This window comes from Tiliqua scincoides, chromosome 1, assembly GCF_035046505.1.
Source record: "Tiliqua scincoides isolate rTilSci1 chromosome 1, rTilSci1.hap2, whole genome shotgun sequence".
Lineage (NCBI taxonomy): Eukaryota > Metazoa > Chordata > Lepidosauria > Squamata > Scincidae > Tiliqua > Tiliqua scincoides.
The window spans coordinates 98,730,087-98,753,033 of record NC_089821.1 but is presented as its reverse complement, the minus strand read 5'-3'; the positions used below and the strand labels follow the sequence as shown (position 1 = coordinate 98,753,033).

The 22,947-nt window shown below is 42.7% G+C and overlaps 1 protein-coding gene across 3 annotated transcripts in view; it reads right to left on the bottom strand.

Annotated features, from left to right (window-relative positions):
* Positions 1–15,520, bottom strand: part of TANC1 (tetratricopeptide repeat, ankyrin repeat and coiled-coil containing 1) — a 180,548-nt gene extending 165,028 nt beyond the window's left edge. For 2 of the 3 annotated variants that reach the window (XM_066612033.1, XM_066612034.1), the window contains exons 1-2: positions 15,326–15,520; positions 12,869–12,999 (exon numbers count right to left, since the gene is read on the bottom strand). The gene's annotated coding sequence lies outside the window, so the exon portion shown is untranslated. The remainder of the gene's footprint in view (positions 1–12,868; positions 13,000–15,325) is intronic. The other variant, XM_066612035.1, reaches the window with a different exon arrangement.
* Between the last annotated feature and the right edge of the window lie 7,427 nt (positions 15,521–22,947).

The following is a 22,947-nucleotide window of genomic DNA, read 5'->3' as shown; positions in this document are numbered from 1 at the left end:
GTACAAGCAAAATACAAATATTCAGTTCCTCTGTTCAAGTCCCTGACAGTAGCATCACATGTTAACATCACTCTTTCACTTGAAGTAAACATCAAAGTAATCTCAAACTTTCACTTCATGGTAAAAGTAACACTGTTCTGTATGTATGTTTCATCAAATAACTTTTTCCCCAAAATCCGAATCACAAAGTCAGGGCCATGTGTCCCTTCAAGTTGGAACAATCAACTTGAAGTCACTTATTTTAATGCAGTCTTCCACACAGGCTCCACACTAATAAAAAATTTAAAAATACATTAATCTTGTCTGCAGGAATCTCATCACAGGTATATACTAAGAAACTACCATAGAGCATGGCTTGCTGCAAAATTAAACTGCATGACAACGTGCTGTCTGTAGAATTAGAGGATCTGTAGCTCCATCCACATTCTTACCTACCTTAGATGTTCCCACAGAAGGCTCACGTCATGAAATTATATAGCAGACTATTACTATCAGGACCAGAAAGTCTTAGCAACTGGAACCCCGCAAGGCTAGCAGGAGAATAGGAGGGATACCACAACAATGAGGCAAATTCTTATTCATCTACAGCAAGGGTTGCCAAACCCCAGCCTGGGGGCCAGATGCAGCCCACAGCAAGCCTCTATCTGGCCCGCAGCCAGCCTCTGATCCCCTAAGAACATCTGACCCAGCTGACCAACACAACCAGAGTTGTGCTTGTGGGGTGGTGGAATGAGGGTCCATTTAAGTGTGTGCTTTATTTCTTAGGCTTTGTTCGTGCTCAGAGAAGTCCTGGACATTTGAGCCCAATCATTTATTCATTCATCCAAGTTCCATCTCTAATGTATTTAATTAAATTTTATATTTAATTTTTTCCGGCCCTCGACCCTGTGCCAGATATTTGATGTGGCCCTTCAGCCAAAAAGTTTAGAGACCCCTGATCTACAGCTTTCACATACCCAGTTTCACCTTGTGGCTTTCCCCTATAATCTGAGCACTAAGCATGCTCCATAAGCTTTGCTACCACCAGAATATGATTTACAATTGAGTGAGAAGAGAATTAAAGAACATGTTCTGCTGTGCATATTTAGGCGACTAGGTCAAGGACCTCCATACCACAGACTACGTGCCACATCCAGCCGTCCAGAGGTTTTTATCCAGCCTGTGCAGTTTCCCAGTGGATTAACAGCAGCTCAAAAGACTCACTTCTTGGGTCTCCCAGAATGAGAGACCGGAAGGAAAATATTCCATTCTTACCGGAATGAAATTATTCCATTACATTCAGCACTTCTAGTTGCTAAATGTGGTATACAGTGTATACCCATGCTTTTTCAATCCTTTTTCAAAATCCATTCCCCCCTCTTCCTGTGCAAGTCAATTTTGCCCTCTGCTCTCCACTCCATCCACCTTCACCCACTTATTGTATTCTAACTCTCAGCACATCATTTCTCCATGTATTTTCTGGTTCTCAGCACTGTCAGATATACAATGCAGTCCTCGTGCAAAAAAGTTTGGAGACCAGCCTAGGTCAACAAGTCAAAGTAGCAACAGCTTGGACAGCAACTAAATGAATTCAGAGTGCTTCAGAACAAGGTTCCAGAACATGTTGAACTTTGTACTGTCCCTCCTAAGGTTTCTGAACCCAGTACCTTTCTATTCAAACTGGTTCATCTGAACCACCTCAGTATCACACGCACAGATTGGTTTTCTGAAGCAGTCTCTATTCACAGTCAGTGTAGACAGGCATGCAACCCAGTTAACATTTTGTCTTGCCTCATAAATATCCTCCAGCATTTTCTAGTCATTTGCTTTATTTTGGTAATTTGTGGCAGAAAATAAACTTGAATTTTCATGATGCTCTCTGGTAAAGCATGGTTTCTGGCCCTGTGTCGACATGGGCTTTATTGCCAGTGTTCTGCCAGACTATGTTTTTTTGCTTGTTTTTTGTTCCAAACTGGTGTTGTGTCTTGATAATTTTAGCTCCTTGTCAGTGTGCCATGAGATGAAAAAGATTGAAAATTGCTGATCTAAAGGAAACTTGTTCCCTGGTCACAGTCCAAAGACAGATGAAGCTGCCTGAGTCACTTGGGATTTCCCTTCCCCATACTTTAGTTTGAATAATATATTAAAGTTCTTCTTAGCCAGGCACAGTTTTTAGACCCTGCTTTCCTGCCATGTTTCATATACAAGCAGCCAAACCCCCACCTACACACTCCTACCTGGATAAAAGATATTAATTTCTTAATGAGGGTATTTCCATGTTTCAGTTCTTTTATTTAAATTGTATGTCAGAAGAGAGGAAATATCAAGCTTATTGTATTCCGACTGCATACTTTAAAAAAAAAACTCACTACAGAGTTTTTGATTCTTTATACAGGCAGTCTCCTGTATCCCTGATCTGGTATCAGAGCCATTAATATTATTTAAATGCTTACCAGACGGAGAATGGTTTTGCTTTACAGGTTGCTGTAAGCATACAAGCTTACAGTGATACACAGGATGCCTCCTGGAAAAAAACTAGATGTTGAAAAAAACTAGATGTTAAAAAACACTTAAAAAAACTAGATGTTAACAGGAAGGAGTTCACTTCTGTTTCCTGTTAACATTGATCAAGTCTTTTCAAGTGTTCAGGCTTCCAGGAGGCAGCCTGTGCATCACTATAACTTTGTATGCTTATAGCAACCTGTGAAGCAAGAACATTTTTGGTCCAGTAAGGATTTAAACAAAATTAATGAGTGTGTGGGAACTTCTGAAACAGGTTTCCCTGTATCTTCAGTTTCCATAACTGCCAAGGGTCCCTGGAACAGATCCCCCATGAATATGGGGGTAGACATGTATTTAATTTTGTTACATATGGTATATACATTTGTCTATAGCAGGGGTGGCCAAACTAGGTTAACATAAGAGCCACATACAATACACTTCAGATGCATGAGAGCCACAATACTGAAGAAGCATTTACATTCTTAAATATATTTACTCACCATGATCACTACTTATGTTTAATCCAGTGGACTCAAGCTTGAAAATTTGTTATTAACATATCCATTGTGATGCAAAAAGGAGCTCAGCCAACATGTTTCCAAAAGCCACACATTATACGTCAAAGAATCACATGTGGCTCCCAAGTTGCAGTTTGGCCACCCCTGGTTTATAGGCACTTCACATATGTACATTTGATTTTGTTTTGGACACTGGTTGGTTTTTTTTTTCCTTTTTCTTTCTCTTTGTAGAAAATAAAACAAAGTTTTTTAAAAAGTTTGCATTGCATTTCACTGGGGGTGAGGGGGAGCATTTTGCTAATTGGTTCATCAAGCCTGCTTGTGGCTTCTCAGTAGTGGAAAGCTAAGTAAGCTAACTTTTGAGCTTTCTTTGTTTCGCCTGACTTTCTTGTGGGTCTGACTGAAGGACAATTTGCCAACAAATTTCTATAGTGGAACATGGGAGATCTCAAACTCCTTGCTTCCCCCCCCCAAACTGGGAATGCTTAGAAGTATTTCCATATCTTCCAAAAGCTGCTACATTTAGGTCTACACAAAAACAAAAATGGCAGAAGTAAAAAACCTACAGAAATAGGAAGATGTACTGTTGACATTTTAGGAATAATCCAGCAGTACAGTAGGAAAAGTATTGGCTCACAACAGCCAGAAATGGATGCCTTCAGGAAACCCTTGTAAAAGAGTTACAGTGGGGGAAAATGCCAGATTAGTGAACTAACAAAGTTCAGTCATATAATACTTCTGTTGAGTTTATTAAAGAAAAACAAACATCACCAAAGCTCAAATCTAAAAAGAGCAACAGATGGATGGAAGCCAAATAAAGTAGTGGAAAAAAAGATAGAATTTTAAGGGCACACCATGCCAGTGCTCCCAATGTGGCACTATACAGCAAATGACTTTGTCTTTCAAAGAGACACTTATGCTGAAAACAAGAAAGCTGGCCATACAGACAGTACAGCCCACAACAGCTTCACAACTTTCCTATGCTCAGGTCATAAAAGTATTAATGCAAATAGCCTCAGCGTATGTACCAGGGGTTAGGAAGCATTGCAAGCACATTACAATGTCAAATATAAGTTAAGGGTAGATGTGCCTTAAAGTACACAACACAGTACATGTATCACTGTCTCCAGGGCGACTATGTCTTATAAGCCTACTTCTTCAAACACATATACTCACGTTAAGCTCCTAACTGGCCAAACTAGACTTGCAAACATTGGTCAAAGGGAACCAGATTAATGGCTAAGAATTGAATCTGGGCAAGGAAGCCTTATACAAACAAAAAAATTATTGGTTCTCTGAGATTTTTAAAATGTGGACTCGTTCTAATACATTCACTCCAATCCAATTCCAGTTGCACATGATTACTTGCGTCAGCACAAAGATGCATACCCAAATGGAAATAATGCAGAGCAGCTGGGCAACTTTTACATTTAGAGGCAAAAATGAATACCCATTCAATTCATGCCTACAGATACACATTCACTTGCAGACTTTACCTATCCCCACAAGTACAAATACCTAGAAGAGGACGGGATGTGAAGGTGAGTCTGGGGAACCATACATGAACTACCTGAAAGCTGCTCATGGCTCCTAAGCTATCATTTTGCCACCCAGGTATATTTTGTAGATGTGGAAAATCTAGACTCATCACAACTGTATAATCATAAGTTAAGTACAAAAATAGAACTTCAAGATCAAAATGATTCAAAAAACTTTCAGGGAATACTACTACTTTGGGAAAAACTGTGTATTATTAACATGTGGCAGGAGTTCACAGACTTTTTCCCTTACTAAATCTTGAGAAAAGAAGACTGGTTTCTTAAGTCCAATCAAAATGACTGAAGACAAGATTCATTACAGGCGATTCACTCTCACTCATATCCAATATCTGAAAAAAGCAGATTTTCTTTAACAAACAGGTAAGCAGAGCTGTGGGCTTTAGGACAGTAAGATATTTGCAAAATATAGGATGTTGCTCATTCAAATGCACATCTAGATTCTTACACAAGGAAGAACGCACAACTATATGGGACTGAGTTAAAGCATACTTTTCTATGCCATATGATGAACCAGACACAATACTTTTGAGGTCAATATTTGAGCAAATTATGATTAGTCAGTTTGATCAAAAACAAGCTACTCTTGTATGAGAATGAACACCACTTCTGTGTCCAGCTTACAAGCTTTTCAAAGGCATCTGACAGGCCTGCTGCAAACTGAATTCTAAATTAGATTCATCAGAGCTTATCTTATGTTGAGGTGGGCCACTAACTTCTCTGAAACTACTGGCAAAGCTAGAGCCAACAATCCATTGACCTCATAAAGCCTATGAGAAAAGTAAAGGCAAGCAGACCATTCCCCAATTTAAACATGCCTCATGATCAGATCACTGGTCCATGTAGCTCAGTATTGTGTGCACTGACAGATAGTAGTTCTCCAGTATTACAGTCAAGGGTCTTTTCCAGGGATTGAACATGGCATATTTTTTTTGCATGCAAAGCATATGCTCTATCAAGGAGTTACTGATACAACTTTAATGGAACATAAAGAACAAAATAAGAGTCCTGCTGGATCAGGACAAAAGCCCATCTAATTCACAATCCAGTTACCCACCGTGGGGCAACAGCCACCTGCCAGAAGTCCAAAAGTGGAAAAGAGAAGGCATACTGTACTTCTTCCTTTGCTCCCCTGCAACATAGTGCTGATGCACCTGGAGGCCATTGGTAAACTCCATGAATCTATCCACTCTTCTTTTATTTAAACTATCCAAGCTAGTGGCAATCACCACTCTTGGGGTAATAAACGTCAAAGGTTTCATGTGCCACATGAAGTGCCCACACACACACACGGAGAGAGAGAGAGACAGAGAGAAAGAGAGATTGATTTTCTTTCATACTAAAGAATGAAATCTTTGGGGCCAAACACACCACTGGAACTTTGGAGCATGCTATAGCTATTCAAAACCAAATTTATTCAACCACTAAGTTATCCTTAACTTACTAGATGAATTTCTTAACCCAAGTGCAATGAATACAAACTTAGGACCTATAATTCAGTATGGGTCCATGCCAGCAAACATTACAATTTTGAATACTCCATTTCTTAAAAACAATGCATTGACAAGAACACATTTGGCACTTTTGTGCCATCTGCCTTGTTTATCCACCATATACAACGGGCCCTCTTTATCGAAGGGCTTGGCATTCACGGATTTCAGTATCTATGGATGCCAGGAAGGGAGCTCAGCACTGCATTTCAGATGAAACCATTAAAGAAATTCCCTTCAGTGGATTCAGAATAGAAACTAAAAAATAGTGATCAGTGATGAGGGTTAATTTTCTTCCATATAGATACTGGTTGAATTTCTGCATACCCCACACTAGACTTAAGGCCTCCTTGTCTATTTGTACATAGTTACATTCTGCAGCTGACAGAGATCAAGAGGCAAATACTATTGACTTCCTTGACAGTCAGGAATCTCATGAAGTAGTACTGCTCCTATTCCATAAGATGAAGCATCATAGCCTAACTTGAGGGGCAAGGATGGATTCAAGTGTGTGAGCATATTGCCAGACAGTACACTGATAGGTGCGATTGCAGCATCTTTATTTCAAATCCAGGGGCAGTTTCTTCATCATTCACATCCCCACAGTGGTGGTCACTTTGTTCAACCACATACAAATCCAGAATACATCTATTGTAATGTTCCATATTAACTCGTACCACATCCAAGGGTACAGTCCTTTGTCCTGTGTATATCTTCAGCAATGAATTGTACATTCTTAATTTGATATCTGAGAAAGCTTTTTCATAATCCACTTGTGGAATAACAGACACTGTTGCTCCTTGTCCAATTGCATCCGGAGCACCTTTCCAGCTACCCTTGGGGATAAACCAAAATGCTGATTTGTCATCTTTGATCATATTATGTATTTCCAGGCTAGACTGATCACTCTTACTGTCTGTATCAAGGTCAAGAACCTGAATCTTTTTCTGCTTGCATCATGATGCACTGTCACCTGTACTCCTTGCAATGCTACGTACTCTTTGAATATGTTCCTTCCGATTCCATTTTCTGCGGTACACATCTTTAAATCTGCACTTAGCAGGGAACGGAAATAAATCCACCTCCACACCAATAATATGCATTTGTTGCTTTAATACATCATCTCTTATTCTGTTTAGCAGCTGTTTAGCAGCTATGTATGTCTCTTCCTTCCTTCTCTAACCCTACTCTGTATTTCCACAACATTTCTAGCTGCTGTCTCCCTTGCCACTCCAACTTCCACATGACTGAAAGTCAGATTTTCCTCAGTTAAGTTTCTTTTGAATACACTCACTGTAGAATCCATATACAAATTTGTCTCTTAATGCACTATTAAGACCTTTCTTGAAGTCAGTGTTCTGAAAGCCTTTTTAATTCTGCTGCAAATGAAGAAACGGGAAATGAAGATTCACCTCCATGCTGGTGGCTCTTGTGAAATCAGAACCTGCTGTAAACAAAGGTTTTGGCCAGTGGTTCTTAAACTGTGCCCCATGGCACACTCACAGGAGGAGCTGGGCAAGATGGCAGGTTATATTGAACAAATAAAGGCCTTTGATAGTGCTGTGGAAGATTGACCTACTTACACAAAAGGCTGGAGCAACTATACTGAGTTGACTACTGACAGCCCAATCCTATGTATCACTAATGCCAGCACAGAAGCTGCTGCACTGGCGCTAGCTGGCACAACCCAGCCTGTTCACAAGGTAAGTAGCATCTAAGTAAGCACTGGCAAGAAGGCCTGAGCGGGCCCTGCATCTGAATCTTCAGCTGCCAGCAGAGGTGAGTACTCTGCAGAGTAGCTCAAGGGCAAGGTGAGGGAGGAACAGATACAAGGAGGGCCACAGGTCTTCTGAGACTTGAACCAGCACATTAGCTGGTGCAGATCCAAATAGCCCCACTGAACAGGCTACAGCTTGAAACAGGGTAAGAGTGAGAATATCCCCTCATCCAGAGGAGATCTCCAGCCTGTTCCTAACCCGTGCTGGATACAACACAGGCCACTCGGCCCAACAGAGGTTAGAATTGGGCTGCCCATCATTCAACACAAAAGCACAGTCAATTATCAATGTAATTACACAAGTGTTTTATTTTTCACTAAAACCTCTATTACAAAAAAAAGCTGCATCCACCAAATAAAAAACAGAACATGGAAAAAAATACTCATAGGACACATAAGTCAGTTATTTGTCATGCATTATATAGGAACATTGTTAACCTGAAATTTATTGGATTGTTATCCAATTAACTTTAATCAACTAGACTGCCTGCCTTTTCATCAACAATTTCAATACAGTTACTATTACAGAAACCTCAGTACATCTTTTTAAGATGCTGAAAGAAGTCTGAGAGATCTTAAAATTCAACAAAAGTTACCACTTTGAAAGAGGCGCACCTTTAACATGTTTTTTCTCACTTCCTACATAAATAAATTACAGATCTAATACAAAACAAGCAAATCACTATCCCATTCATTAAAATTTGCACTCACCTAAAATCAACTAAAGCATTATTTAATGTGCAGCCCAGTCCTATACTTTATACTCAGAAGTCCAAGGCACTTACTCCCATATAAGTGTGTACAGGATTGCAATCTTAATTTACCAATGCACCTTGCAGCTCTATAAAGTCATGTTAATATTAACATTTTTAATTCCACTGTAGCTAAACAGGATTTAAAGATTTGTTTTAAATTTACTCAACAAGGAAAATATCAAAGAAATACTTGTTCAGCAACTATTGTATTGTATTGGCAACCTTCAGTCTCGAAAGACTATGGTATCGCGCTCTGAAAGGTGGTTCTGGCACAGCGTCTAGTGTGGCTGAAAAGGCCAATCCGGGAGTGACAATCCCTTCCACACCGGGAGCAAGTGCAGTCTGTCCCTGGTCTGTCTCCCTGGCTATGGGCCTTCCTTCTTTGCCTCTTAGCCTCAGACTGTTGGCAAAGTGTCTCTTCAAACTGGGAAAGGCCATGCTGCACAGCCTGCCTCCAAGCGGGCCGCTCAGAGGCCAGGGTTTCCCACTTGTTGAGGTCCATCACTAAGGCCTTCAGATCCCTCTTGCAGATGTCCTTGTATCGCAGCTGTGGTCTACCTGTAGGGCGCTTTCCTTCCACGAGTTCTCCATAGAGGAGATCCTTTGGGATCCGGCCATCATCCATTCTCACGACATGACCAAGCCAACGCAGGCGTCTCTGTTTCAGCAGTGAATACATGCTAGGGATTCCAGCACGTTCCAGGACTGTGTTGTTTGGAACTTTGTCCTGCCAGGTGATGCCGAGGATGCGTCGGAGGCAGCGCATGTGGAAAGCGCTCAGTTTCCTCTCCTGTTGTGAGCGAAGAGTCCATGACTCACTGCAGTACAGAAGTGTACTCAGGACGCAAGCTCTGTAGACCTGCATCTTGGTATGTTCCGTCAGCTTCTTGTTGGACCAGACTCTCTTTGTGAGTCTGGAAAACGTGGTAGCTGCTTTACCGATGCGCTTGTTTAGCTCGGTATCGAGAGAATGAGTGTCGGAGATCGTTGAGCCAAGGTACACAAAGTCATGGACAACCTCCAGTTCATGCGCAGAGATTGTAATGCAGGGAGGTGAGTCCACATCCTGAACCATGTTCAGCAACTAAAGTTTAGGTAAAAGGTATATATAATCACCGAACGTTTTTTAATATCCAAAACACGCTAAATTCACATATCATCTGCAAGTACATGATATACTTGCTCCATCCACTCCACAAGATGTAACTATGGATAGTTCCAAACACAAACACCATGATAGGTGATTTTAGCATGTAGTGCCACTGACAATAAAGCAAACTTTCCTAGAATTTGTCTCTTTATGAAGATATGGGATGGGGGGAAAAAAAACTTAAAGCATGATGTTTGCAACCTTATATACACAACCATAAGAACTAGAGCATATTTTTATATATCACAAGTCCTGCATGGGACACGGCCAGAAATGCTTCCCACTTCTCAGCCATAATATGCAAGAACTGCTCACCACATGGACCATCTGCATTGTGAAATACAGTACCATACATTGAGACAATTATGTAGCTGACACCTGCACATGCATATCACTGCAAGGATCAACTTCCTATAAAATACTTTGAGGGTTTTGAAAAGCAAGTAGTTGCAAGTCTATTCTGAAAGCCATTCTCTGCAGTCACTAGCCTACTTCCTTTCTGGGTAGAGCTCATCTGAGAAAGGAAGGTCATGTCCCACCAGGATGTTCAGTGACCTGGTAAACATGGACAAGATCCCATATTTTTCATATGTAGAGCTGAGGTGCAAGCCCAGTGCAGTTAGGATTGGTATTCTATTATGAAGAGAAAAACAACAAACCTGCTTTAAAACACTGCTACATGAAGGGCAAAACTTGTCTTCCATTCCCACTGGATAGCCTGGCCCTCACTGACAAAGATTGTGCTTGTGCACATTTTTTCCTGCTCTCTCTCTGTCACTCACACACACACAATTCCCCACCCTGTGCAATATACAAGCTCCCTTTCCACACATCATGTCTCATGGTCATAAATGCAGATGTGTGCCACTTAATGACAGGGATACATTCTCCTTTTCCTGTTGTTATGTGATTGGGTCACTAAGTGAACATTCAGTCCAATCTGTTGCCTTTGTTGTGTAAACAGACATTCCCTGCTAGACTACTGGAGACAGATTGCCTCTTCTTTGCATTAAGAGCCTCTCTGTTGTGTAAACAGACACTCTGCTGCAGGCTATGGGAGACATGATTGCCTCATCAAGAGCATCTTTACTGTGCTTTGACCACTGTCATATATGCAGTCCATCATTAAGAGAATGGTTGTTAAGCAGCACATGCCTGTACTGTACAATTTGCTAGCCATACGCAGCAGTTGGCTTGACACTTTTCTCCATTTGCTCATTCCCTCAATGGTGCCATCTCCTACAAGTAATCTTGTGGAACTGGCCACATTTTTAGCTCTCTTTCAGTCCTATTTAGGCTATCAGATTGTCTATCAATAGCTTCTGAAACAGATTTAAACATCCAAATGCATGCTGTGCTAACTAGGAAGTGTTTGAGACCATAAAATAATTCAGAAGAAGGCATTTACACAATATGAAACTCCACCTTAAAAATATACAGTCCAGTAAACTCCTCAGCTGACTTTAAAATGATGCCCTCCAATTCAGAGTTGCCATGGCATCAACTATACAAGACTCCAGCTAAAGACACAAAATGTCTCTTTCCTAGAGGCAGTTATGGGAAGTTAGCAAGTTTGGAAAAGAACCAAGTATGCTTTGGCTCTGCAGTGGACCTAATTTATCATCATTTGGACATTCCAGTGGTTAGCTAAACCCAGAAAGCTGAACAACTGGCACTTTATAATGTCAAGCAGAGTACAGCCTCACATGCACTGCTGAAGCTATAGGTTTGCCCTACTACCAGCAGCAATTTTCACATTTAGCCATTTGTTTTCCTATAACAAGTGATGGGAAAAAAAAACACCATGACATCCATTTCTTCACTACCAATACTCAGATCACAGCAATTCGGAAGTCTCAGAATAGCTGTGTATTCAGCGGCAGCAACAACTACTACAAAAAAATCACAAGCAGTGTTTCAGAGGAAATTCTGAAGGATGCAAGATATCATATTTATTTCCTCTACTTATTACACATTGGATATTATGCTATGGTTTTACGGTTCAAGATACAAAACGTTTTGGCTACCAATTAACATTGCAAACAACTGAAATTCACTATCTAATCTGTACACAAGACTTTTTAAATGGACTGGCTGAGTAAAGCACATTTAGAAACATTATAATAAGTACTGTCCTACCACTTGCAAATTCTTTTGCTCCAAGCAATCAAAAGAACCCTGCTATTAAACAGAAATTTCAACTTTCCCATTAGTAAAGTAGTGACTCTTTTGCCAAGCAGGGAAAACTTTCCTTCCCAAGTATATGACTGAAGTGCCACTTTGGCTACTGCCACATGGAAGGAAGAAAGAGGGGCCAGCAAAGACAACACAGCCCTAGTTCCTTTCTCCCTACTGCACATGTCACAATTCTGGATATGCTTGCTTGCTTCAGATATACACAGGAAACACCTCTAGCGGTTATTTCTTCTTCATTTGTCATATATACAGAAGAGGGGTAAAAGGACAGGAGTCATAACTCCACCTGAGAAGAAGTATTAAGATTAGCACCAGGTATATACTACTGAAAATATCCCAGCATTGACTGGAAAACATTCCCTCACAGCAGGATGGCACCTGACAATCGAGAAAGACTTAGATTGAGCAGCAAACCACAGAATCCCAGTTCCTGTCACACTCCCACTCCCACAAACTCATGCAGTGGCCTTACACAAGTCATCTTCTTTCAACTCAGCCGTGCACCTGCAAGTTGGAGATGATACTGATCTATTTTTACAGCACTCTTTAAGGATTATGGAGATAATATCAAATGTTTTGAACACTCAAAATGCACCGCATACATACTACACAAGATTATTATTCTTTCATCCTATTCATTTGTCACCAAAGGCAGGAAAACACCCTTGTGAACTTCCCATAGCCAAATAGATGTTCTTAACAGTTCTTAACACAGTAAACTACTGTGATGCTCCATCATGCATATGTTCACAACAAAATACAACAATACTCACTTTGCACTAGTGTTTTGTCTTTTAAGTTGGAATACAAATCTTCTGGACAGATAAGCCTCTCTCCCCTTTCCCTCTGACAAAATATTTTTAAAAACCCAGGAACTAATGCATCATGAAAAGCAATCAAATAATTTACAAAAAGTACAAATTGAAGAAGCATATCAAATAATACCTTGCTTGGGGTTTTTTCAGTCTTCCTTCCAAAGACACTTGACAATCATAAACACAAGAGGAAAGCAAGGAAATTAGGAACCATAGGGGCTGGACATCACCAAAACTGCAACATATCCAAATGACTGCATGCTACAAGGGAAGAAAAGTAAGCAACATCAGGGTTATTTGTACAAGAACAATACTGTACTCTAAAAATAGCATACACACATTGCACAAATAAATGAACTTTTCTATATAACATTGAATGGAATGAAAAAGTTTTGGTTACCTTCTAGGTCAGACCTGGACTAAGAGTTCTTAGCCTGAAGTAGTGACTAACTTGAACATTAGTCCCTTCTTCACATCTTGACCCAAAATGCTTTCCCACCCTTATCTGGACAGTTCTGTCACATCGAACTCTACTGTTACATATATATATTGTTATATATATTTGGTTATAGATAGCACACACACAAAAGCATTTCGTACTGGTTTCATCAGATGAGAATCAAAACTCTCTCTATCATTACTATTCCCACAAAGCAGAAACAAAACTGTCATTTCTAGATCAGGTTTCTTTAATGCCAACACAGTATTTAAGCTTATCTGGAAAAAGATTTTAACAGCCCTTCCTCCACCCCATGATGTTCCATCTGCCAAAAGAATTCTGCATCTTTTCATACAAGAGTCTGGAACATTCTACTTTGGAAACTGAAGTGCCATTTGACACTACCCTTGTCTGGGCCTCCAGGTGTAATCTCTTGACATTTCTCCCCAATGCCAGCAAGCTTAGGTTCCTCTTAAGGGCCAGAACAAATGCTACTTTTATCACATGGTTTGATGACTGCATGTGATCTTTATAGCAGTGCATGTTTTGCCACACACAGCTGACAGTGCCCCCCTCCCAAAGGTGATTATAGTATTTTTCACTTTTCAAGTAGCGTTTAAGCCATTTCTGCCTAACACTGCATATACGCAACAGGGATCAAATGTGTACACCTATGGGCTGCACAGAAATGGGTTAATGGGGAATTCATCTGGCAATGTGTTGTCAGTTTGTGCTTGGAAGTTGACTCGCATATCTCCATAAAATGACTGACACAGCAGTAGGCCTTAACTGAGATTTCCCACAGGTGAGCAAGCCCATTTTCTGAATACTTAATTGTATTTTCAAGTGGAAAATAGCCACAGAACAATTGCCAAGTGAGTAGATTCCCAGACAATAATAGATTTGTTCTGGCTCTAAATTTCTATTTTTCCAGCACAGTCAACATACAAAAAAGCCATATCAGTCCTGCATCCCATCCCATGCAGAAAGTACAGCTTCACTCCCACTATCAGTGTTAAATTCTGAAGAGAAAACTTCAGGGTTCAAACCTGCCTGAAAATTACACCTTCTGACATCACAAGCCCTGCCCTCTAATCACAAATGTGTTGGGACTGGCTTTGGTTACTCAGTGGAAAAGGGAAGGTTTTCTGCACATACTCAGATACCATCTTAATTCACAAATTTCAGTAGTGAATTCTGGTGAGAATTGGGGACACATTACCAAGCACTTGCATAGCTGCTTCACACACAATCGTTCTCCCAAACAGATATTACTTCTATGTACAACACACCCCATTAATTATACGCAACTCATAAACAAGTCCATTTTTCCCCACAAGAACATACAGCAAAGACACATGTGCATTTGTCACACATGGCTGTGTACATACATTTTTTGTCCTCTAGGGAACTGTTCAGGAAAAAAAATCACCACATGTGAAGTGACCAGGCATACTCCACACATTACAGTATACACAGACACTTTCCCAGACCTGTGGGACATACTGGGCACTTTGGACGTGCTCTAGAACCCAAGGGTTCCAGGGCACCAGCCTTACCCTGAGTGCCCCCTCCCCTCCAGCGACAGCCCATTTTCTCAGCTCACTGGGTGTCCAGTATCAAGCGGATGAGTGCAATGAACCCATGGGTGCATTCTCACGCCTCCTTCCTCACGAATGGCAGGCAGGCTCTAAGCCTCCAGCAGCATCCCGACCCCATATCCCTTGGAAACCCCCTTATCCGTGCCAGCCCGCAAGCAAACTCCTGGACCCTCCTGGAGAGGGCTGCACCACTGCCTTCCTGCCCCAGCAGGCACCCCCACCACTCCCTCACACTCCTGGGGGGGGGGGGAAGAGGAGCCAAGGTCACAATCCTATGTTCTCTACTTGGAAGTATTTCAGTGGGACCTACTCCTAGGTAAGTGCAGTGGCCAGGGTTGCAACCCAAGCCTCCTGCACAGGCATGCCCATGCACATTCCCCAGGCAGAAACTTTGTTTCCTCCCCGCTTCCCTTCCAGAAAGAAAATGTCCCTGCAAAGCCCAAGCCAGGAAACCCCGGGCTGGAGGGAGACGGTGTCGGGCTGGAGAAGCTGCAGGGCGGGGGGAGCGCCCCACCTGGCCCCCTCTCCCCTGAGAGGGGCCACTTACCCGCGCCTTGCAGGCAGTCGCGCGCCTCCCAGGCGCTTCAGGGGCTCCCCGGTGCGCGTCCCGAGCGGGACTCTCCTAGCAGCGCCAGCCAGGCAGTGCAAGCAGGGATGAGCTCACTGCAAGCGGGCAGGCACAGTCCCCGCCTTCCGCATTGCTTCCTCAGGCTGCCTTTCCTGAACTCCTGCTGGGGGAGGGGAGAGGAGGGAGGGAGGAAGGGAGCTCCCAGGTTGCGCTGGATGCCTGGCAGCCTCTCCCCCAGTCTGGACTGGACTGGACTGGACTTCGCCTGAGCCTCCCTCGCTGCTCCAAGCCCCACTGGGCGCGGCCACTGGGTGGCAACTCCTTTCCTGGGCTCCTTCTCCTCCCATTCCTGCCCGCAGCCTCTTTTTTTTCCACCAGTGGCCAAAGTTCCTGTCGCTTGGAAAGAGGCACGGAAACCATATGGGACCAATTAGTGGGAAGGGGGCTCAGCAGGCTGCGCGACCCGGCCTTTGGCTTCCCCTCCTCCCTTCCCATTAGCAACAAGGCAGGCTGGAGGAAGGGCATGACATTCAAATGGAGAAGAGAGCCACATGGAGCACATGGCCATGCTTTACTGGTATGGGTCTGCTCACACGTCACATGCATGGTGTGCATGCTGCTTGTGTGGGGCTGAGTGGAATGGCATGCTCCCTTGTGCCTGCGTGCAGCACCATACCTTTTTAAAAAAAAAAAAACCTGTTGCAACCAGCAACAGCACAAATCACGCAGGGCTGTTGCATGTTGCAACCGGCAACATGCCTTACATGCTCTATACTGGATGTGCTCAGAGTTCACTGCATCAGTTAGGCACAAGTTTTTGTTTTTTAACCGGGGGGGGGGGGGCTTTGCCGTAATCATTGGGATTTAAATGCAAAGGAGATTTAAGATTTTTATTGATACATCATACAAAAATTAAATATTTGCTGAAGGAGGGGTCTTAAAGGTTGTCATAAAAGTGTCTGGTTTTTTAATGTTGCTATGTGTCTTGATAGCCCTGGATTTCTTTTCAGTGAAATATATTTTGATTCACTTTTTTCTGTTCAAAGAACACACTTGTTGAAATATTTTGCATATGGTCTTGCAGGCATTTAAAGCTAGCTTCGAATTTGACAAATATTGATGTTCCTTTAATACTGCATGGAGGTGTTTATTTTGGAAGAAAGAAATTCGTTTTATATACATGGAATTTCAGTTCATTTAATTGATTTATGTAAATTTTGGTTTGATTAATGGATTGCTGGAGCTGCCCCGGGCCCTGCTTCCTCATTCCAGGCGGGGAGCTTCACTACCAGGGGTGACAGGAAGGACATTGACCCTGTTCATCCACAGCTGCTGGTCAGATAGACACGTGTGATCTGAACTAGATTGCCAAGTCCCTTTATTTGCCTTGGTACAGTTCAGGTTGGGGTATCAGTGCCTATGATTCTTCTCAAGGTACTCTGCCTGGGTTTACTTCTGCCCTTTCCCCTCACCCGCCTTCACCAAGAGCCTCTTCACCCAGATAGGCAAGTGGTAGCAGGTGAGTGACAGCCTGCTTGACCATCAGACATGCCTGGTCTGGCCACACTGGTAGCAGACTGGGAGGGGCTGTTGCCAGTTGGGTACTGCCACTGGCAGGGGGTATGTACCTGCTGCAGTTTCAAAGGCCTCCATGAGTGGACACCCATCTTCCCCAGTTGCTTCTTTGCCCAGATGGGCCTGATTGTCACGCCCAACTGCTCACCCATAGCCAGGAAAGAGAGATGGCATCAACCTTCCCTACATAGGGTTCCCCAGAGGCTTCTCCAGCATCCACCTGCCTACCTCCACAGCCTCTTTCTCACTCCTTGACCCCTGCTGGCTCTCCTTCTGGTTTCTTCTTCTCCTATGCTCCTTCCACCGGCTGGATTCTTCCCTTTCTACTTCTCTCCAGCTTAAGCTTCCCAGTCTTATGCTTATTCCTGCCTTCTCTGTATTGCTCTTTCTGTGGCTCTGGCCTTCACCTCTGCTGTCTCTGTGCCTCTGCCTGCCTTTCTTGCATTTCCTCTATCTCTGATCTCTCCCCTCCTTGTTCTCTCATCCCCAGTCTCTTTTCCCCACCTGCCTCTCAGGTGCCACCTCTCCCAGCTGCCAACAGTTGTTGCTGATTCTTCTGCCAAGATGCGCAGTGGTGACATCAGCGCTTTGTGGTTCAGGCACATGACTCAGGCCCCTGCTCCAGAGCATTTCCTATCCTCAGGGAACACCACAGGGCTGTGGACTGGCATGGTTGTTCATCACTTACTACAGCAATGGAAACTCTATCACTGAAGGTGTATAAACAAAATTTATAGGAGCTGCATCACAGAAGATAATTTCAATATGAGTAGGATAGACCAACTTCAGAAAGTCTAAGAATTTTGAAAGGTACTACTTTAAGCCATTTCTTCCCAACGTTGCATATACGCAACAGGGATCAAATGTGTACACCTGTAGGCTGGGCAGAAATGGGTTAAAATGATGTTATCCAAAACACTAATATAAATTCTGATACAGTTTTTCTTTTCCTTAATCAGATTCAGGCCTTATTTTTACTCCAATTTGATTACACTTCAGACTCTCATAGCTGTGTCAGACAATACAATTATAGTTGTTAACCTATTTACTTTTTGTTTATTTCATAATTCCATATTCACAAATAATAATAAAAGCAGGTTTCTGGCTTTGGTGCCTTTGTCTCATTTGTGAAAGTCCCAAACAGTCCTTGGTATACCCTTAGGTAGACTCATGATTAGCTCTATGTCATCAGTAATATAATAGGGTTATGTTAGGTCTGGCTGCAGGCATAAAGTCTCCTCTCATATGCACTATTGCACAGGGAGAGGGAACTTTACATCCAATCCTTTCTGATGCTGTTGCAGAAATGCATAACACAGGAACATGCAGTAAGGCTGTCAGCATGACTTTGTACACTGCTGTGCCACTGAGTGTTCTTCTGGCTCCATTGGGTGAAACCAGCTGCCAAACTTCTTTTACTTCGAATGAAGCTAGGATTTGTTTTTTCTCAATAATTGACAGTTTGACATTCTTCTTTCAGTGAGATTTTAACTCTGAAACATGTTATGGCTACAAACTCTTAACACCTTTAATAAAGCAATTTGTGTGATGTACTTTGTTCTCAGCTCTGTTTTGCATTACTATCCACATCACAGGTACTAGGAGGCCCAACATTTTCTTATGTGACTGCTTCGGTTGTCTGCCATATGCTGGCTTAACCTTGCAGCCAAAACATTATTATGTTATTTATATTGCACCGTCCACACACATGGCAGTTTACAAGACTAAAGGCACAATCCTAACCAGGTCTACTCAGAAGTAAGTCCTATTGTGTTGAATGGGTCTTACTCCCAGGAAAGTGAGGTTAGGATTGCAGCCTAAGACAAGTCCCCTAGCCCAGGGGGCTTATTATCTAGATCAGGGGTGTCCAAAGTTTTTGGCAGGAGGGCCACATCATCTCTCTGACACTGTCTCAGGGGCCGGGGAAATAAATAATCAACTTACATTTAAAATTTTAATAAATTTACATAAGTTTACATAAATGACTATATTAAAGATTAACTTATATGAATGATTGAAGTTCTTGAAATAGCTCAAGGCCTGTAAAAGGCCTTGCACAAAGCAAGACTGGCCTTTCCTTTGCTGCCGCTACTGCATCACAGAGTGAAACAGCAAGCAGTGGAGGAAGCCCTCAGCCCACAGCTCAGGAGAGAGGTCAAACAGTCGCCCTCACGCTGAGAGCAGATGCACTGGGCCAGTGCGCGCTCCAACAAATCTCCAGAGGGCCAGAGGCTCATTGGAGACTGGGGGCTCCCTGAGGGCCGCATTGAGAGGCCTCGAGGGCCGCAAGTGGCCCCAGGTCCGGGGTTTGGGCACCCCTGATCTAGATAACCACCAAACAAGAATACTCATACTGCAAAGTAACTTAATTTAATATACGGCACAGTTTCACTACACAAATTATTTCAATGAATTACAAATGGAAGTAATTGCTTTTAATTAAACTTCACATAGCCAAACAATTGTGATTTTGCTGTAGGATTCATCTGACTCTTTCTGCTAAGCACATAGAACCAGATACCCAAAATTACATGCTGTACTGTATGTGTGTGAAGAGTACAAGGTTATAGACATGTGCGTGAGTGTGAGATATAGCCATATTTAGGAGGGGAAAATATGCACACACACACAAATACTAACTTTGATGTATTTAAATGCATCAGCGCCTCCCTCTGTGAGGGCTTCACCTCATGTCTCCCAAGTCATTAAGTTCCTTCTAGATCATACAGAAAGCCAAACCGTAGTATATTCATAGTTCAGCACACCATGATTAGTGGAAAAAGATGGAAAATGGGACATTTCTAACTCCCCACCTTGAAATCTAGGACTTCAGATCTCTCATAACAGTAACCAGGGCTCAAGCACAGAGCAAGCCAAGGCACCCATGGGACAGAATTGTGAACTATTAGAGTTCCAACCTCCCCCTCCCCACCCCGTTGACAGGAAGGAAGAGGGATCTGCTGTGTCAGCCAGGAATATTAGTCTGCAAAAGAACAAGAGCACACATATTTGGGCTGGAGGAGTTTACAACAGTTGCCAAGATCATTTATATGCACAATGCAAGTTGTTTTTACTGGTAACACAAAAACACTTGCCAGACCAGCCAGACAAGCAGCGCTGTCTTACATGCAACATGCTGTTCTGTGAACAGTCAACATAAAGGCAAATGCAATAGCATGACTGCTTAGACTGGTTCGAGTCAGTGCTACTGCCTTTCTGAACAAGCTACAGTGGGATCAGTCTAATTGGAAGCAGTTTAGGATCAGTGCTCCAAGGATCATAAATTGAGTATATTTAGAAGACCATTTACCTTAGAAAAACAACTCACCAACTTCTCATTTGCTTACATATTTCAGGGGTGACTCAAGTTGAACAGAGGGAGACATAACAATCCCTGACAAGTTCCTGACCGCTTTTCTCTCTTTCATCCTGTATTAATAGATCTCATAAACAATAGAAGAACTATCTCTGCTTGGGAGAGTTTATATGTCTGTGGGAACTAGATGGGGTGTGGCTAAAAATACTCTGGAATTTCTTGTTCTTGTAGACAGTGGGTGCAATCTCAGGATAACCACCCTGAGTTCTCTGTTCTCTTTAATATGTAAGTGTGTATAACCAAGTTTGGATTAATATAGCTAAAGCAACCATCCTTGGAGAATAATTAATTTCTTGTTTGTCTGAGTAACCATGCTGGTATCTGGATTTTCTTGCAAATGGCATTTTACTGTACTGCCTTTGTCTCTGAAACCTGAGACATGTTAACAATGAGTGTTTCACATTTAGCAGACTGATCAGGAGCGCTCTACCTTGCAGTCAGGAAAGAGTCTTCACTGGTACCTCAATAAATGAAGCTTCTGGTCCTAAGATGTCAATTACATTTAGGACCAACCGTCCCACAAGAAAACTGGGACTCCGCATTTATTCTCCAGCTGTAATGTAGTTCTGAAAATATTCTGCCTGTCCCTGCAGTACTGTAATTCTTTCAGTGGCATCAAGATCAAGAAAAAACAAAAACTGTTGCTGTCTTCATTAGCTTCCTCTTGGGAGGAGCCAGACCCACAGCTGTTCTTTCACTTAGGATTTTCCCCTCCTCTGCTTCTTCCACTGATTTATTCAGATAATTTGTCCAAGCCAAAAGGCTTTCTGAGCTTTATTTAATGGGAGTTATGTCTGCTTTCAGATTCTCAAATTTCCCTTGCAGAAAGTCAGAGTTTTGAGAGAGCTGTTCAAGTTATCAACAGCCACAGCCTGAGCTAGGAATGACAGCACCAAAAGGCAGCTCCAGCTTGGAGAGTTTAGAAATATCCTCCCCCTGGATCTTTGTTCTAAGCCATTTATTTTCACTAGTTTCTAGTCTGGTTTCTGGTTACACAACAAAGCTGCTCTTTTCGTTACATTCCTTTGTTAGGACTATTTCAATTAGAACTGGCCACGGGAATGAATTCCTCCTCTTGGGCTGCACAACTTGCACAGAAACTCATTTTTGTAGGAGACTGAGATGGCCTTCAGTCATTGCAGTCCATGGAAAATGGTAGCCAGTATTGATCCAGTGTAAGCAGCTGCCCATATAGGGCTTTAAGGTATAAGCAGAGAGCCTAGCATGTAGTTCAGAACAATGGAGCTTTCATCAGATACAGCTGCTTCTTGAGTCATGTTTGCACAGAAGCTTCCCACGCCCCCCTGGTTTGGTTCCTTAGCACACAACTGGAAAATGTGGAAACCAGTAGTACCAGATAATACAATTTTGGAAGACAAAATATTACAGATCTCTCTGCTGTGAAATCTCATCTATCTACACTGATGCTGTGATTTTACAGGCTGCATTAGGGATCCATGTCTGGAAGGAGTACATCCAAAATTTAAAGAAAACCTTGTGCCTTTATGGTCTACCTTCTGTACATATAGAATCCAGCTTGTTAAAATACAGTTTTGAAAAAAATCATGCTTCTTAACTTTGTGGTAGATAGATAACTCAGTTGGAGAGCACAGGCTTTGATCCAGAAGGTCTTGGATTAATTTCTGGCCTGCAATCCTGGACTGCTAGTGAGTGTAGACAGCCCTGAGATCAACAGTCCAATGGTATGACCAGGCCCAACCCATCCATAAAACCAGGGGTGTCCAAAGTTTTTAGCAGGAGGGCCACATCATCTCTCTGACATTGTGTCGGGGGCCGGGGGGAAAAAAGAATTAATTTACATTAAAAATTTGAATAAATTTACATAAATGAATATATTAAAGATGAACTTGTATGAATGAATGAATGGTCTTGCGATAGCTCAAGGCCTATAAAAGGCCTTGCACAAAGCAAGGATGGCCTTTCCTTTGCTGCTGCTACTGCATCACAGACGTGAAACAACAAGCAGTGGAGGGAGCCCTCATCCCACAGCTCACACAAGAGGTCAAACAGTCACCCTCACGCTGACAGCAGTTGCATCAGGCCAGTCCGGGCTCCAACAAATCTCTGGAGGGCTGATTGGAGACTGGGGACTCCTTGAGGGCTGCATTGAGAGGCCTTGAAGGCCGCACCCCTGCATAAAACCAACTGAAGCTGTCACCTTAGGTAGCAGACTGGCAGGAGCCACCTGCTTTTGTCCACTTGCTTACCTCTACTGGTCCTCCAACTCCCACTCCCAGGACAGGGAAAGGAAGATGGGAACAAAGCAGAAGTATGGAGGAGAGCAGTGGGCTGGAGCAGTTGTTCCTACTCTATGCACCACAGCTCCAAGGAGCACCATGACACACTCATAAGGGCACTGTGCGGCGTCTTCTTCCCAGCTCGCTGGGATGAGACCATGCAAAATCTCACACAATCTCATGACTGCATGGCTCAAGATCTCATGCAATGGCACTACCATGTCAGGGCACCATGGACAAAAGGTTCCACAGCAGTGGTAAATGGGAACTGCTGGGCAAGAATGTTGGAGGTGCAGATGCTGTAGGCCGCCTCTGGCATGCCTCCTCAGGCATCAGGAGCCAAGCTGTAATGCACTGCCCCAGCACCAGAGACACTGATGTCATGTGACATA